Source organism: Odocoileus virginianus, chromosome 14 (genome assembly GCF_023699985.2).
Source record: "Odocoileus virginianus isolate 20LAN1187 ecotype Illinois chromosome 14, Ovbor_1.2, whole genome shotgun sequence".
NCBI lineage: Eukaryota > Metazoa > Chordata > Mammalia > Artiodactyla > Cervidae > Odocoileus > Odocoileus virginianus.
The window spans coordinates 27,875,662-27,891,392 of record NC_069687.1 but is presented as its reverse complement, the minus strand read 5'-3'; the positions used below and the strand labels follow the sequence as shown (position 1 = coordinate 27,891,392).

Below are 15,731 nucleotides of genomic sequence, written 5' to 3'. Positions count from 1 at the left end.
CCTGCCGACTCTCCCTGCAGTGCTTCACCTGAACTCATCTTTTACTGCCGACCTTGCTTTTCCCCATCAGAACTAACCTATTCCTGTCCCCTTCCCATACAGCCCTGGGGCCATCTGAAGGTCTAAATTACAGACATTAACACCTTAGTGGCCTGCAATTTAGTAGTCATATTAAGAAATCTGAAGTCAACAGTCTTCTGTACCTAATCTGTAGACCTCAAAATTTGGACCCTGTTTGTCAGAACTGGAATCAATGTGGGCAGCTGTTTACACCACGTCCAGCTCTTCAGAGCAGTGAGCAAATGACCTTGTAGTCCAGCCTGCTATGCCCAACCTTCCCCCTCCCCTCACTGCACAGCCAGCCAGGCTATCTTCACCAGCTGCTAAAATCTGCCACTCATAAGCTGTTATTCTGTCTCACAGAGAGACTGGCAAATTGTTCCTGGAAACAGGGGGCGGGGGCATGGTTTCCCTTCCACTGAGTCTATTATTCATATTAGGTTTGGTCCTTTTTAAGAATGTTTACTTTGAGAGAACAAAGCCTGTTAACTTTGGTTGTCCATTTTCACCTACAAAAAATACAACACACCACCTAAAGATTAAGGAAAATAAAAGAAAGCCATATAGATGGCTAAAGTCTACTGATGCATGAACTTGGAGCCTCCGGGATCATTCGTTGTTGTTGTTCAGTTGCTGTTGTTTCCGACCCCATGGACTGCAGCACACCAGGCTACCCTGTCCTTCACCATCTCCCAGAGCCTGCTCAAACTCATGTCCACTGAGTCAGTGATGCCATCCAACCATCTCATCCTCTGTCACCCCTTCTCCTCCTGCCCTCAATCTTTCCCAGCATCAGAGTCTTTTCCAAGGAGTCAGCTCTTCGCATCAAGTGGCCAAAGTATTGGAGCATAATGTGCTCAAAAGAGGGGAGGAGGAGGCAGAATATAGCTGCCTGATCAGCTTTTTGCAGGTGATATTTGGACAAAATAGGGTATTCTACGTGTACTACCTTCAAATTCTGCTAGGACCACTTCCTCCAAAACGCTGGGGCAAACAGCCACCGCAGACTTCCAAGCCCAAAGAAACTTCTTCAGGGTTCATGTTTCCATTTTTACCCCCATCCATTCTTCCCATGTTATAATTTGCTCTTGTCTACAACAAAAAGCCATCTAGAAATGGTAGTGGAAGCCAAGGCAGTTCAGACCCCCGAACAAATGAGGAGCTGCTTGTCACTGATGGTGAACTAGACCACAAGTTCTGAATGTCTGTGGTTTGTCCATAGGGTGGACCCTGGGAAACCTCCAAAGGGCGGTCATCAGCCGGCCACGGGGACTGCTAGCCTGTCATTGACTGTGCCGCCTGTAATTTACAAACAGGACACTCCACATCACACAGCACCAGCATCCTTCTCTGTGCTTTTTATAACACAAATGCTGAGTTTTCGCTGAACCAGCCCTTACTCGTCCAAGCCTCATTTAGTCTGTTGTATAACATATGTAGATTGGTATTTTTATTGACTTCTGAAATACACCAAATGTTGTCCAAGGAAGAGTTTGGTGTCATTTCACAGAAATGCTTAAGTCCTCCATTACAAGCACTGGAAAAGGACTTTCGTGGTCATGTAATTTAATCTACTCATCTGTCCGATGCTTCAGAAATGAGGCTAGGAGAGCTGAGTATTTGCAGATCACTCCAAGAAGACTCGTAATCAGAATCCTGTTTCTCTGATTTCTGAACCAGAGGTCTTTTCACTTGGAGAGACCAAAATATAACATCTAATCTTTTAAAGGCGTGCTTTATCGGCCATGGCAAAAGAAAATGGAAAAAAGTTACTTAAAACACAGAAGGAAGCTAGAAGCCAGATGATAACCAATTAAGTTAAAATACCTTCTCAATTAAGCCCTCTACACAGAAACCAAACTGTGGAATTTGCATTCCTCTGCTCATCTACTAAAAGAATTCCTAATGCACTGTGGAGTGACCCAAAGGTGAAGAAAGAGAGGAAAAAGGCAACAAAGAGCTTTGAAAGTCCAGCCTCGGACCCCTATGCCCAGGGCACAGAGAAAATGCCCATCGACTTGCCTCTCCTTCAGTGACCCAAGGCTACAGCGGGCATTGGGCCTCCTCACCCCTGTGGTCCACAGCAGGATGGGGTGGGATTCATAGCAGGACTCAGGTCCCTAACAGCTGTCTCCTTCTGAAGAAAGATCATAGAGATCGATAAGGGACTGGTTTCCAAGGACTGCCAGCCGAAGCTGAAAGGCACTACATTAAGCCCAACATCATTATTATTAAACCTACAATTTAAAACCAATTATGCTTCGCAGAAGACTGCAGCCTCCATTTAAACCACTCCTGGAGGAAAATAAAAAGCCCGTTATACAGAGTTCAAGGCAAGCTATAGAAGCGCTTATGTCACACGAAGCTGGGACTTGGGCACAAATTAATAATTGTAACCCTGGGGTTCCCACTCAGATGGAAGCAGGACAATGGAAAGCAAATGCTAAGGAATAAAAACAAGATGCAAACATCCTCTTTTCTAATGAAAAACAGCTAGATCTCTTTGCAATTTCAAGATAAATTTGCCTATTTGACTGAGTGGGGAAAAGTCTGACATAAAAGTCAGAGATCCTAAGCTGGTACAAGGCCCTCCCAATGGTGTTGGCTGGTTAAAAAAACAACAAAAACACTGGTCCCTGCTGCGGCCGTAGTGCGTCTGGAGCTGCAGGTCCGCTCCGGTCTAGATGTGAGGGCATCTGCCGGGCCTGAGGCCGAGTTCCACCCCGGCTTCCCGGGATGTCGGTGGCTTTCGTACCGGACTGGCTGAGAGGGAAGGCAGAAGTCAGTCAGGAGGCCATCCGGCGGCTCCTGGAGAGGATGACCAGCTGACCTGCTGTATCGCGGAATATCAGAACAAAGGCCGGGTGAATGAGTGCGTCCAGTACCAGCATGTGTCACACAGAAATCTCATTTATTTGGCTACCATTGCAGATGCCAACCCAACCAGTGCTTCAAAAGCAATGGAATAGTCTTCCAGTTGGCTGTTGTGTGGAGTAATTGAATGTGCTCTATGTCCTATGAAATGGATATTTGCCAACTCAACTGCTTAGAATGTGAATGGAACTTCTGTGGCTCTTTTAAAAATGTGAAAATGTGAAGAAAGCTACTAAACCATATTCTCAGTATAAATATTTAATAATTGAGTGGATTCCCTCAATTAAGTTGACTCCAAGTGTCCTCCATCCTGAAATAAGTGTGTTTGGATAACAGAGATATAATGGGCATCTTCAAGTCAACCTTTTTAGTTTCAGCCTGAAGAGGAAACTGAGCAGGTATTGGGCGATCAGCAGGAATTGGTGAGACTTTCCACTGAGACACTGCCAAATGGACATGTGACTGTTTCTCCCTCCTACCAGTTTGTGGTTGTGGACCCCTGACTGCTCTTTTCATGTTACTTTGAAATAAAGCTTGATATTAAGGTAAAAAAAAAAAAATAAAATAAAAAAAATAAAAAAACAACAAAAACAAATACCCAAGGCAGGGTGTGGGGGAATCATTTGCTAAACATCTAGGAATCAGGGTTTTCCATGCAGAAATTCTGAATTTGAAGCTTCGCTTGATGAATCAGGTTATCCAGGAACACTGTGGCAATGAATGTCTAGAGCCAAGGTTTGGCTGTTGTCAACTTGAGATGGATGGATGGGTCAGCACATGCCCTCTTGTTCACCCCAGTCTCCACCACTCCCTATTGCCTCCCAAGAGAGACCCTGTATCTATTGCCTCTTATCATCTTTTAAAGGGTGACAAAGAAAGTGAAATCTTCCTTACAATGGCATCTTTATCAAAAATGTTCTTGTACTAGTCTCACTTCATTTATTTATAGTCTCCATATGACATATCTTAGACATTTGATTGCTTGATTCCTGACCCAAATCTTCTTTAGGAAATAAATATCCTGCAGTTGCTGAAAGTGAGTCATAAAGGAAGTCAATTTCAATTTGAATAATATTTACCAAGTGCCTGCTGGGTTCAGGAGACTGCACTGGGCCCTGGGGGAGGGATTCAAAGAGAATTAGGGCCCATCATTTCACTGTGGGCATTCCGGCTCAAAAACCCTGGAGATGATGTCATAAGAAAGGTATAAACCACTGTGGGGTTCAGAGGCAGCAGAAACCACATCTGGCTGGGACATCAGGAAAAGCTACATGGAAGAAATAGCACTTGGAATGGGCTTTGAGGAAGGGATGGCATTTTGACAAGTGAACAAGGAAAGCAAGAGAGAGCTGCTTAAGAGAGAACAAGGTGAGCATTTGCAAAGGCAGAGAAACACCCGCATATACCCAGAACAAGGAAGAACACTCCCCCAACAATGTATAAACTTGGAAAGAGAGGGGTTGGGCTGTTGAACTTCTGGGTTCTGTTCCCACCTCCTCACCCAGCCCAGCGCCTGCAGAGGCGGCATCTTAACTCCCTGATGACAATTGAGTGAAGCAGAGGGGCAACCCTCACAGAAGTCTTCTGTAATGAGAACACCCAAACCACGCCCCAGGGTGCTGATGCCATGGAGTGGGGTTAGGGCTCAAGGTCACCAATCAGCAGCTCCAGCTGCTCCTGGGCTCTTATATAATGCAGCTGGGACACCAGTCCTGCCAAGGGGCTGCCCCATATGTAACATGGTCCTCATCAAAAGGAAAACTGACAAACAGGGAATTAACAAACATGAATTTAGCATCATCCTTCCATCAAGCTGCTGATGTAGAAAGTCTTGGAATTGAGTCTTGACTTCCCATCCTATCCCAACTATGCTCAGAACCCAAAATCTCTAGCTTTAAAACACACTGAGTCCAAAGTCTTCTCATTATCTGTACTGATGTCACTTCAGTCCAAGGGCCCAAGCCCTAGTCCTCTGCAAGAGTGTCCCACAGGTCTCCTTACTTATGCCCTAACCCCACACACTCCATCCTCTATGCTGGAAGAAAGGCAGTTTGATCATGTCATTCATCTATGCAATACACCGAACAACATCCAATCATACTCGGAATAAAATCGAAGTCCTCACAGTGGCTTTCACAGAGCTGTATAACCTTATTCCTAACTATCTCTTCTCCTCATCAGCGGCCCCACCTTCTTCACTACAGCCACAATCATTAGGGTAGCTACCGCATCCTTAGCAAGTACCCAGCAGCCCTCTAGGGTCTTTTCCAGTGAGTCCAAAAGACCTCCAGGAACACACTGGTAACAGTGACCCACTTGTTCTTTCTTGAATCCAGCAAAAATGCTCTTGCCCCAGGTCCTCTGCACTTGCTGTTCCCTCTGAATCAGGTTATCCAGGAACACTATGGCGATGACTGTCTAGAGCCAAGGCTTGGTGGTTGTCAACTTGAGATGGATGGAAACACAGATGGAAACAATCTCTGCCTTAGATGCCCATGGATCCCCACCTCATATTGCTCACTCGGCCCTTCACAAATACCCTACCCAGAATGGCACCCCTAATTATCTAGCCCCTCACCCTTCTTTGGTTGCTTTCTAGCACCTGTCATTAGCAGAGCTGACTTTATTTATAAATATATTTGTGCACCATGTTTCGAGTGTATCTACTCCACTAAAATGAGGGCAAGGTCTTTATCTGTTTTGCCCACTGTAGCATCCCTCAGATCTAAAGAAATATTTGTCACATCACAACTGCTCATTAACTACTTAATGAGTGGCTGAAATAAGGGCTAATCTGTAGGGCCCACAGGAGCCAGTGACAGTGAAAGTGTTAGTCGCTCAGTCGTGTCCGACTCTTTGTGACCCAATGGACTGAGGCCCACCATGCTCCTCTGTCCATGGAATTCTCCAGGCAAGAGTACTGGAGTGGGTTGCCAGTAGCTGTCAGAAAAGGAGGAAGCAAGGATGAGCCCCAAGGCAAAGGTGAGGCTTGAGGGATAAGTTGGGCTCCAAAGGCCACCTGTTATGAAGATAAAGGCAAACGGGAGCAAAGACTTTTTCAAGTGGGGAAAAACCATGATGACCCAGAGTGTGGAAATGGGATGCGGCATGGAAGGGGCTGGAGAGGGCAAGCTGGCCCACGTGACCCTCAAAGTCAGCTCCTGGGGGACTCTTAGCTGATGATGGATAGGAAGGTCAGGATCAGTTGCTTTCAAAATCACTTGCTTGGTCAGGGCTTCATCTCCAGAAATCCTGATTCAGTAGGCCTGGGAATGGCCCAGGAATTGGTATGTCTAGCAGGTTTGATAAACCTCTATGGAGAAGACTGTGATCCTGAAGATAAACACCATCAGAGCAGGACGCCATTTTTCCACAGAACACTTATCTCCTTATGCCCTCCATGAGTTTCTCCTGGAAGGGGGAGCCAGGGGCACCACGGTGGGGAAAAGAGGACTCTTGGGCCTGGGGACAGGCTGCAGGGAGACCAGGGACACTTAGTGGAGGGTGAGGAATGCAAGTGAGCACTGAGGAGATGAAGATACTGGACCCACACTTTCTCTTTATTCACTCTTGAATCAGCTGGGCTTGATGAGATAGAGGCCTACCCCAGATTTACAGCCAAGTTAATTACTTAACCTTTCTGAGCTTTGTTTGCTCATTCACTCACCTGACACATGGCAAAAACAAAAAACTAACCAAAATTGAGTGCTGAAGAATTGATGCTTTTGAACAGTGGAGTTGGAGAAGACTCTTGAGAGTCCCTTGGACTGCAAGGAGATCCAACCAGTCCATCCTAAAGGAAATCAGTCCTGAATATTCACGGGAAGGACTGATGCTGAAGCTGAAACTCCAATACTTTGGCCACCTGATGCGAAGAACTGACTCATTGGAAAAGACCCTGATGCTGGGAAAGATTGAAGGCAGGAGGAGAAGGGGATGACAGAGGATGAGATGGTTGGATGGCATCACTGACTCAATGGACATGAGTTTGAGCAAGCTCCAGGAGTTGGTGATAGACAGACAGGGCTGGTGTGCTGCAGTCCATGGGGTTGCAAAGAGTCAGACATGACTGAGCGACTAAACTGAACCAAAACCTGCAAGCCTACTATGTGCTTGTGGTCTAAGCCAAGACATGTACAGATCAAGCAACATTCCTGCCCTTGGTTCCATTAGGAGACAGATAAGCAAGGAAACAACTTCAAAACAGTAAACCCTACCTCACAGAGTTATTGTAAGCATTTAAGAGGTAAGTATAAATTCAGGGTCAACAAAACCACGTTGATCCACTTGCTTGCTTAGAGCTGCCTCCAATTTTAATAGGCTGACAAGGGACTGGTGCATCCCAAGACCAAGGGTGAAAGTGAAAGTGTTAGTCACTGAGTCGTGTCCGGCTCTTTGCGACCCCATGGACTGTAGCTCACCAGGCTCCTCTGTCCAAGGGATTCTCCAGGTAAGAATACTGGAGTAGATGCCCTCCTTCAGAGGATCTTCCCAAACCAGGGATTGAACCCAGATCTCCTGCATGGCAGGTAGATTCTTTACTGTCTCAGCCACAAGGGAAGCCCAAGACCAAGGTTATCCTGTTATTCCAGGCCTGGGAACCACTATCTCAGACGCAGTGCTAGAGAGAGATACAGACCAGGACAGTCAACCCACACCAGACACTCCCAGGTGCAGTCTTTACTGTCTCAGCCACAAGGGAAGCCCAAGACCGAGGTTATCCTGTTATTCCAGGCCTGGGAACCACTATCTCAGACGCAGTGCTAGAGAGAGATACAGACCAGGACAGTCAACCCACACCAGACACTCCCAGGTGCAGTGAGCCCAGACCCCTGGGATTGCAAGGCACAGATAACCTAACACCTTCTCTGAGTCTTTGGTTTCAAGCTTTGCCCCAACTGAGTGTGTGCTCAGAGCTGCTGATGAGCAGCAAAATGGAGAGATTCAAATTTCATCTCCTTTTAATTTTCCCACCCACCCCTTGCCAAAAATGCCTACATGCAGTGAACAGCCTACGAGGAAAGATGGCCAGAAGGCGGGTGGCAGGAGAGAAACATCACAGATTCTACTGCCGGGGGGAGTCGGGGAGACCCGCAGCCTCCGCAGACCAGGAGCGAGGGAAAGCTCCAGGAGCCCTGCTCCATCTGGGCCTCGTTCTGGCTTTCCGAGCAGGTGTGGTGTTATATCTTATGATTATGTGTTATGTTTCGGAAAGGGGTGGGGGGAACCATTTCTACAGCAGTGTGATGGGGACTTCCCTGGCAGTCTAGTGGATAAGAATCCACCCGCCAATACAGGAGATGAGGAAGGAGAGGTGGGCTACAGTCCATGGGGTTGCAAACAGTCGGAGACGACTGAGCGAATAAGCACAGCCCAGCACAGGGAACTAAGACCCCACAAGCGGTGGGGAAACGAGAGAAGCCTGCGAGCTCTATAACCTGAGCACCACAAGCACAGAAGCCTGCACATGGCAATGAGAAGCCTGTGTGCCGCAACGCGGAGCCTGCACAACACCAGAGAGACCCAGTGTGACGGCCACTGATCCGGTCCACCCACCCACCTACAGAAAGAGGAGAGGGGTGCAGAGAGGGACAGGGACATGTCCACAGCCACCCCGACCCTTTGGGAGAAAGTCAGGCCTAGAAACCAAGTCTTCAGACTCCAACACTCTCATCTCACACCAAGAACTAAACTAACCACCACCTTCAATACCAAATGTATTGGCTAAGCACATTATCTGCCTAATCAAAATATCTTCAAGCTCCATCTGGGAAATGAAGCTAGCCCTCCCAAGCAAGACTCATAACTTACCAGGAAAATGGCCAAGCAGACATTTCCAGCAGGAAATCTCTGCAGTCAACTTCCCATTGTATCACTTTAAATTTGTGACTTCGGTCCCACACAGCCTGAGTTTATTGATGGTAACATAAAGAATGGGGACCTTTCTTGGGAATAAATGTATATCCAGAGTTTTAACAAAGGAAAAAAAAAAACATAACATCCCTAGGGAATCCCAGCTCTGTCATGCTCAGTACCCAGAGCTCTGCCGTCATTGACACTCAGCTTGCAGGCTATGGGGTGGGCATGGTGCTCCATGGGAGAGCATGGTGGCCAGCCAGCTCAGGTGCAGGCTTGTGGGATGGGGTTTCTGAAAAGCTAGCCCTCTGAGGTCAGGCTGTAGGGCTCTTCACACCCCAGGGAGTGGGAAGGCACAACCTTGGCATTTGGAGAAACATAACAAATAGATGGACTTGATGTCTCTGCCATTGGGAGGAGTGGATGCCATGACCTGAGACCTGCCAGTATTGGCAGAAAAGTCCCCAAGCCACAGAGCTCTCACTGGGAGCTCCTCTGCATACCGTGTTGAGGACGAAAGGAGGTGGGTGCATGGGTCACTCTCTGTCAAGTCTTGGGGACTTGAGACAAACATGCCCCAATCAGAGGGCTCCTTGGAAATAGGGCAGAGCATAGTGGAAGCTGGGGGTGCTTCCCAGGTGGCACTAGTGGTAAGGAATCCACCTGCCAATGCAGGAGACATGGGTTCAGTCCCTGGGTCAGGAAGATCCCTTGGAGGAGGGCATGGCAACCCACTCCAGCATTCTTGCCTGGAGAATCCCATGGACAGAGGGGTCTGGCAGCCTACAGTCCAGGGGGTAGCAAAGAGTTGGACATGACTTAGTGACTCAGCACAGTGGGAGATCTTGCCCTGGTAGCCCCTGAAATGCAGGGGGAGGATGTACAGGCAGGAACAGCTTTCATGAAGATGGCAATGAACAAAATGTCATAGGTTCATGTTTACTCTTGTTGTCTTGGGATAACAGCACCCCTTTTCACTTTTAGAAGTATCCTAATTTGATAAAAAAAAAAGCATATGGGCACCCTAGTCAAAGGGCCCTTTATGACATACTTTTCCAAGGGTGATTATTTAAAATTCCATTTTTGAGTACCATCTCATAATCTATGCCAAGGATGACAGACAGCCGGCACACCAGGCCCTCCCAAGCCCCTCCCCATGACAGACATTGCTAATGGATCCCAGCTCTCCTTCCTTCTGATCCTAGACACAGCCATAGACTCTTCTCAGAACAATCATCCTGATGGCCAAGGAAGTGAATTGATTCCCGGGTTGATCCTGCTCTGCCTTTGCTGCTCCATACCTCATCGGCTCAGGAAGCCACTCATGAGGGCTTCCGCTTCCTGAGGCCATGAAGACACAGCCGCAGAAGCCTTGCCCTGGCTGTACATAGGCATTTGTCTTGGCCAAAGCCAAGGCTATTCTTTGATTTTGCGGGGAGGGGAGGTGGATTGGCAGTGACTCTGGCCCAGGATGCCAGGAATCCAACCAACAAAGTCTGACTTCCAAGCAGATCAAACCCGCTAGGGCCGCACGGCTCTGTTTACAGCTCTATATGTGGTTGCTTATGTTGCTCTGAAGCGCAGCCCCTGCAGCCTCCTGTGGCTTCACGATTAAGTTTCCCTAGTTTTTTTTGTTGTTTATCCTCCTACAGTTGGGCTATAGTAAAAGGCACAATTCAGACAAATTCTGCTAAAATTTCACATACTGTTTCCTAGACCCTTTAGTTCTTGGTATTTGGGAAAAAAATTCATTAACATGGTTGAGGAAACACCTCACTACAAAAGTATATAATGAGCATTACTCTGAAAGTGCAAACATTTACTAAGGACATGAGGGCATAAGTATAGACCTTACAAATTTGACCTTACAAAGACCCCCTTTCCTCCTAACACAGGAAGGCTGAGAGGCTAATGGCACACTCTTCTAAGAACGGACAGGACTCTAATGTGTGTGGAAGTGTGGCTAGGTCAGCTGTAGATGGCCACAGTGAAAGGATCAGTGAGGGTGGTTTTGGCTGTAGGTCCAGTGAGGCCTCGCAAAGGATGTCTCAGGTGGTGTGTGAGAGTTTCCTGGAGAAGGGGACTTCTAAGATACGCTTTATTGCATATACATGTATAATTTAATTTATCTATGTATGGCGGTGCTGGGTCTTTGTTGCTGTGTGGACTTCTCACTGCAGGGGCTTCCCTTGTTGGAGAGCATGGGCTCTCGGCATACAGGCTCAGCAGCTGTGGTGCACTGGCTTGGTTGTTCCACAGCATGTGGGATCTTCCCAAATCAAGGATCAAACCCATGTGTCCTGCATCGGCAGACATTTTCTTCACCACAGAGCCAGCAGGGAAGCCCAGACCTGTTTTATTTTTTCAGCAAATATTTATTGAGCACCTACAGTGTATCTGATACTATTCTAGATACCGAGAATAAACCAAAAAATAAAACAGGCAGATAAAAGTCACTTTCTCCCTCTGTAGATCTCTCTTACTCTACCACCCACCACAAGTATTAATAGCATTTTTATGTGGATGGTGGGATAATTGGTCTATATTTCCATTTTTGGCCCATCTACATTTTCTGATTTGTCTATGACAAATATGAATTTCTTTATTCATATAAGAAATACTACTTGAAAATTAAATAGGAAAAAGAAAACACTGAACATGAGCCCCAGAAAGAGGTAAGACAAGGGACACTTGGGATCTGTTCACCTGAGTGATAAAGGTGGGGACAAGGGCAAACTGGGACCTCACGAAGCCTCAGCCTGCAGACTTAGGGATACACCAGGAGGAGACGGAGCCAGGAGCAAAAATGACACACGCTAACACAGGGTTTCTTATCCTACTCAGAACAGAATTTTTTAGTACTACTAAGCTTTCCAGTAAAGTTCCTTAAAACCCCCAGAAATCATTTTAATAAAACCCTATCCTTAATAATTATACATACACCAAAAAGGGACAAAGAGAACACAGTTTTTACAGTAAGAGTCTCTCCTGTCCAATCTACAAAGGGGAAAAAAAGTCTTTCTTTTTATTTTTTCTTCAGAATTAGCATCAAGATATCAAGCTTTGGCAAAGAAAGTAAATGTCAAAAGAAAAAGGATTTTACGACTCATTCAAACAACATCAATATCAAAGGTAATCTTGAAGTCAGTCATTTTCTTCCCTTTTTTATTTTTAAGGTGAATGAAGACCTTCTCTTGGACACCAACGGTGATAGAAAGGACTTTTTTTTTGCCTGGTAAGGAAGTGGCCGACCTTCTCCTGATCCCTGTCTGTTAGTGGCTGGTAAACATGGATGAGGCAAGTCCTGCCCTGGTTTTGAAAGAAACTGAACTAACAACTCTGACCAAATCTCAAGGAATGGATATAATCTTCAGTACATGCATGTGATTTGGAAAAGGAAACCACTTCTTTAGAGCAAGGTGAAGTGAACCAACAAGGCTTCAACAGGACCCTGCTTTACATACAGTTCAATTGTGGCAAGAAAAATTCCACCTATGGATTCTTCAGGAAGGAACTAACTCAGAAAGCTCCAGACACACCCAGTCCTATGGGCTTCGGAGGCCAGCCCTGTATTATATTATACCTGTATAATCCTGCTACCATGTTAGTAAGAAGTTGCTTGTGCTTGGGGTTTTAAAATAGACAAAATTAAAGCAAAAAAATTAAAAGACCAGGACAGAAAAACTACATACTTGATGTCACCTGAGCCACTGACTTGAGCTGGAAATTCTGACTGCATGTCTCACCCTCCAGTCTCTCAGCACGCAGTCATTGTCTGGACAGCAAACCACCCATCAGGTACACCTGGCTGTTCCGTTTCTTCCTTGAGAAAGGAAGGGACAGAAAGAAAGGAAGCTCCCCCCACTGCTTCAGTATCTGAGATACCAGTCTCTGGCTGAGAGTCCAACAGAGAATGTGCCTTTTAGGAGTGGTTTCTGGGGATGGATGAAGGGACAGGTAATGTTGCTATAATGAAAGACTTGTGCTGTAAAAACCTGTATGGATGCCACTGGGCCTGCCTTCAGAAGAGCCATTTACACCTCCTTCTAGCAGTTACTTCAGCTGTTCATTCCATGAGTGATTTACTATCTGTAAAATGTTAGGTATTGTGCAGGATATTGGGACAGAAAAATATGACAGAGTTCATACTCTAGTTGAAAAGAAAAGACAGACAGCAATAAGAAGAATATAATCAAGTATGAAAACATGTTATACAGACTCACAAGAGGTCAAGATCGATGGACGGATGGCAAACTCACCAAGGGGAAAAGAATTCTCATGTTATTCAAATAACATCCTCTGGAGGGGAAAACTGACTGGCTAGCCTAAAGGAATATTTGGAAGACTTTCTAAACTGGCTTCCCTGGAGGCTCAGCAGTACAGAATTCTCCTGCGATACAAGAGCCCCAGGGTTGATCGCTGGGTAGGGAAGGTGCTCTGGAGGAGGGAATGGCAACCCACTCCAGTATTCTTGCCTGGAGACTCCCACGGACAGAGGAGCCTGGCGGGCTACAGTCCACAGGGTCACAAGAGCTGGACACAACTTAGCAACTAAACCATGACCACCACTAAATTTGTATATTAACATATAGCAAAGAAATTACCAGAGAGATAGGCAGATAGATAACAATAAAGCAACAGAAACAGTATCATTTGATTCATAGCTTCTAGCAGAAGCTGATTCGTCAAATGCCTTTAGAGGTCAAGCAGGTGCATCTGATCAAACACCTATGTTCCGAATATTTCACACCCATCTTTTCCCTTAGGCCTTGGAGCAATCCTCTTGGAAGAGACAAATGTTATCCCACTTCAATTAAGAAACAGAGAGAGGGTCTGGCAAGTTATGGCTCTGCAAGTTTATGAGTTTGGCTAAATTTAGTCACACAATCTGCAAATGGTAATGCAGACTCAGGGAGAAAGTTCTGTCTTTAAGGCCCCAGCCTCCATCACCACTCCCCTCTCTCCCCATGGAGATGTGGTGCCAAGGGCTGGGCCGGGTGCATACTGACGCCTGGGCCCCCGTGACAGTGAACAGCCGCTACTGACCTCTAGCAGATGGGTGCCTGCCAGAAAGCCGGGACCCAGAGGAGTACACAAACAAACTCCCACAACAATGTGAAAGCTCTTGATTTTAAAATATTGACAACAAATTTGATCCTTAAAGGATGAAAACTAAGCCCTCTGCAAACCCAACAAAACCACCTGCCAAGAGCTTCAGCCCACATCCCTGCAGTGGGCAACCTCTGCTGTCCATTGTGCCAAGGCTCATCTCACGTACGTGGTGTCACTTTTCACATTAACCTTGTGAAGGAATTATGGAAAATCTGATGGAAAATCCCCGAAGGCTCAGGGAGGGGGGATGACTTTCCAGCAGACGCACCTGTTCTCAAGCAGAAGGCCTGGAGACTCAACATCCAGACCCTTGGCAAGCGAAGCCAGGCCCCCCTGAGCTCTACCACACTGGTCAGAGCCGCCACCCTGCAGCCTGCTGGAGGGAGCTGTCCTTTGATTTACAGGCTGTTCCCTTTTCCCTATGAAAATGTAACTGTCCACAGGCAAGGTGATGGGTTGAAGTATCTACTGGTCAATGAAACTTGTATGTATTTAATAAATACATCCTTGAGGGCTTCCCTGGTGCCCTAGTGGTTAAGAATTCACCTGCCAATGGAGGGGTCATGGGTTTGATCCCTGGTCTGGGAAGATCTCACATGCCACAGAGCAACTAAGCCCATGCACCACAACTACTGAAGCCCGCTCGTCTAAGAGAAGCCACTGCAATGAGAAGTCCACTCACCACAACTAGAGAAAGCCCTTGTGAAGCAATGGAGACCCAGTGCAGGCAAAAATAAATAAATAGATCTTTAAGACAGTGGGAGAATAGGCCTTGGGTGGTGGCATCATGAGCAGCAGCAAACACCAGGAAAGCACATGCACAGGCATCACTCCCAGAGAGAACCGGCAGTGAGGTATCCACTTGTCTCCCAGGAGAGTAGGCCATGAGAGAAACCTGGAGTACCTGGTGGTTTTCCCCAGACTCTCAGCTAGCAAGAGGGGGATATTTGGGTGAGAACTCCAGTATTCTGACTGCAGGTTAAGCTTTCTCTTTTATTTTACCTGCAGCCACCCTCTTTTTATCACAACAGACTAAGCTCAGAGCTGTCCTGATTTTGCAGGTCTCCACTGGAAATCACTATTGAGCTATGGATGCCTACGTACAAGACCCCAAGAAAATTCTCAGAGTTTTTCTTAAAAAAATAAATTCTGCCTCTTAACTGAATCAATTTGCATTACAAACGAAGTGGAGAAAATACAGAAATACATATAGAAGATAAAGTCCCCACAATCTCACCAATCAGAGACAAGTACAATTTTGAATTCCTTCTTCAGCTGTTTTCCAAAGTATGTGCGTGCCCATGTGTGCATACATGTGTAGTATTTTGTGCTTAATTGAGGTCATACTCTCTGTTTCATTTTTAGGCTTGTGTTTTCACTTATTATATCTTAAACATTTTACCATATCATTATAATCCTTCAAAGACTGATGTTTTAATAACTGTGCAGTACTATAACAAATGGATCACCATAATTTATTTTACTAGCTTTATATTCCTGGGAATTTAGGTTATGGCTAATTTTTTTTTTGCACCATAAAAGATACTCTGATGAATATAAAATTATCCCTAATTCCAATTAGTCCTTCAAGATGTATTTATAAGAAAGGAGTCCGGGGTGACAGGGCATGCACCTTGCATCTCTGTATACATACGGTCGACACGCTTTCCAAAAAACTGTAGCAATTTACATTAAAATTATGTCATAAACAAGATCCTTGTCCCTTGGCCTTCCTGCACTTCACAAACAACTGCTCTTCTGAAGAGATGGGGGTCCCTCCCCTTGTGTATCTCTGAATATGTAGGCAATAACTACAGTTGTGTTCCTCC

The 15,731-nt window shown here is 46.1% G+C and overlaps 1 protein-coding gene and 1 pseudogene across 4 annotated transcripts in view; one reads left to right on the top strand and one right to left on the bottom strand.

Annotated features, from left to right (window-relative positions):
- PDZD2 (PDZ domain containing 2) overlaps positions 1-15,731 on the bottom strand; it is a 395,186-nt gene that overhangs the window by 296,984 nt on the left and 82,471 nt on the right. The window lies entirely within an intron of this gene.
- LOC110136890 (SS18-like protein 2 pseudogene) lies at positions 2,697-3,474 on the top strand (annotated as a pseudogene).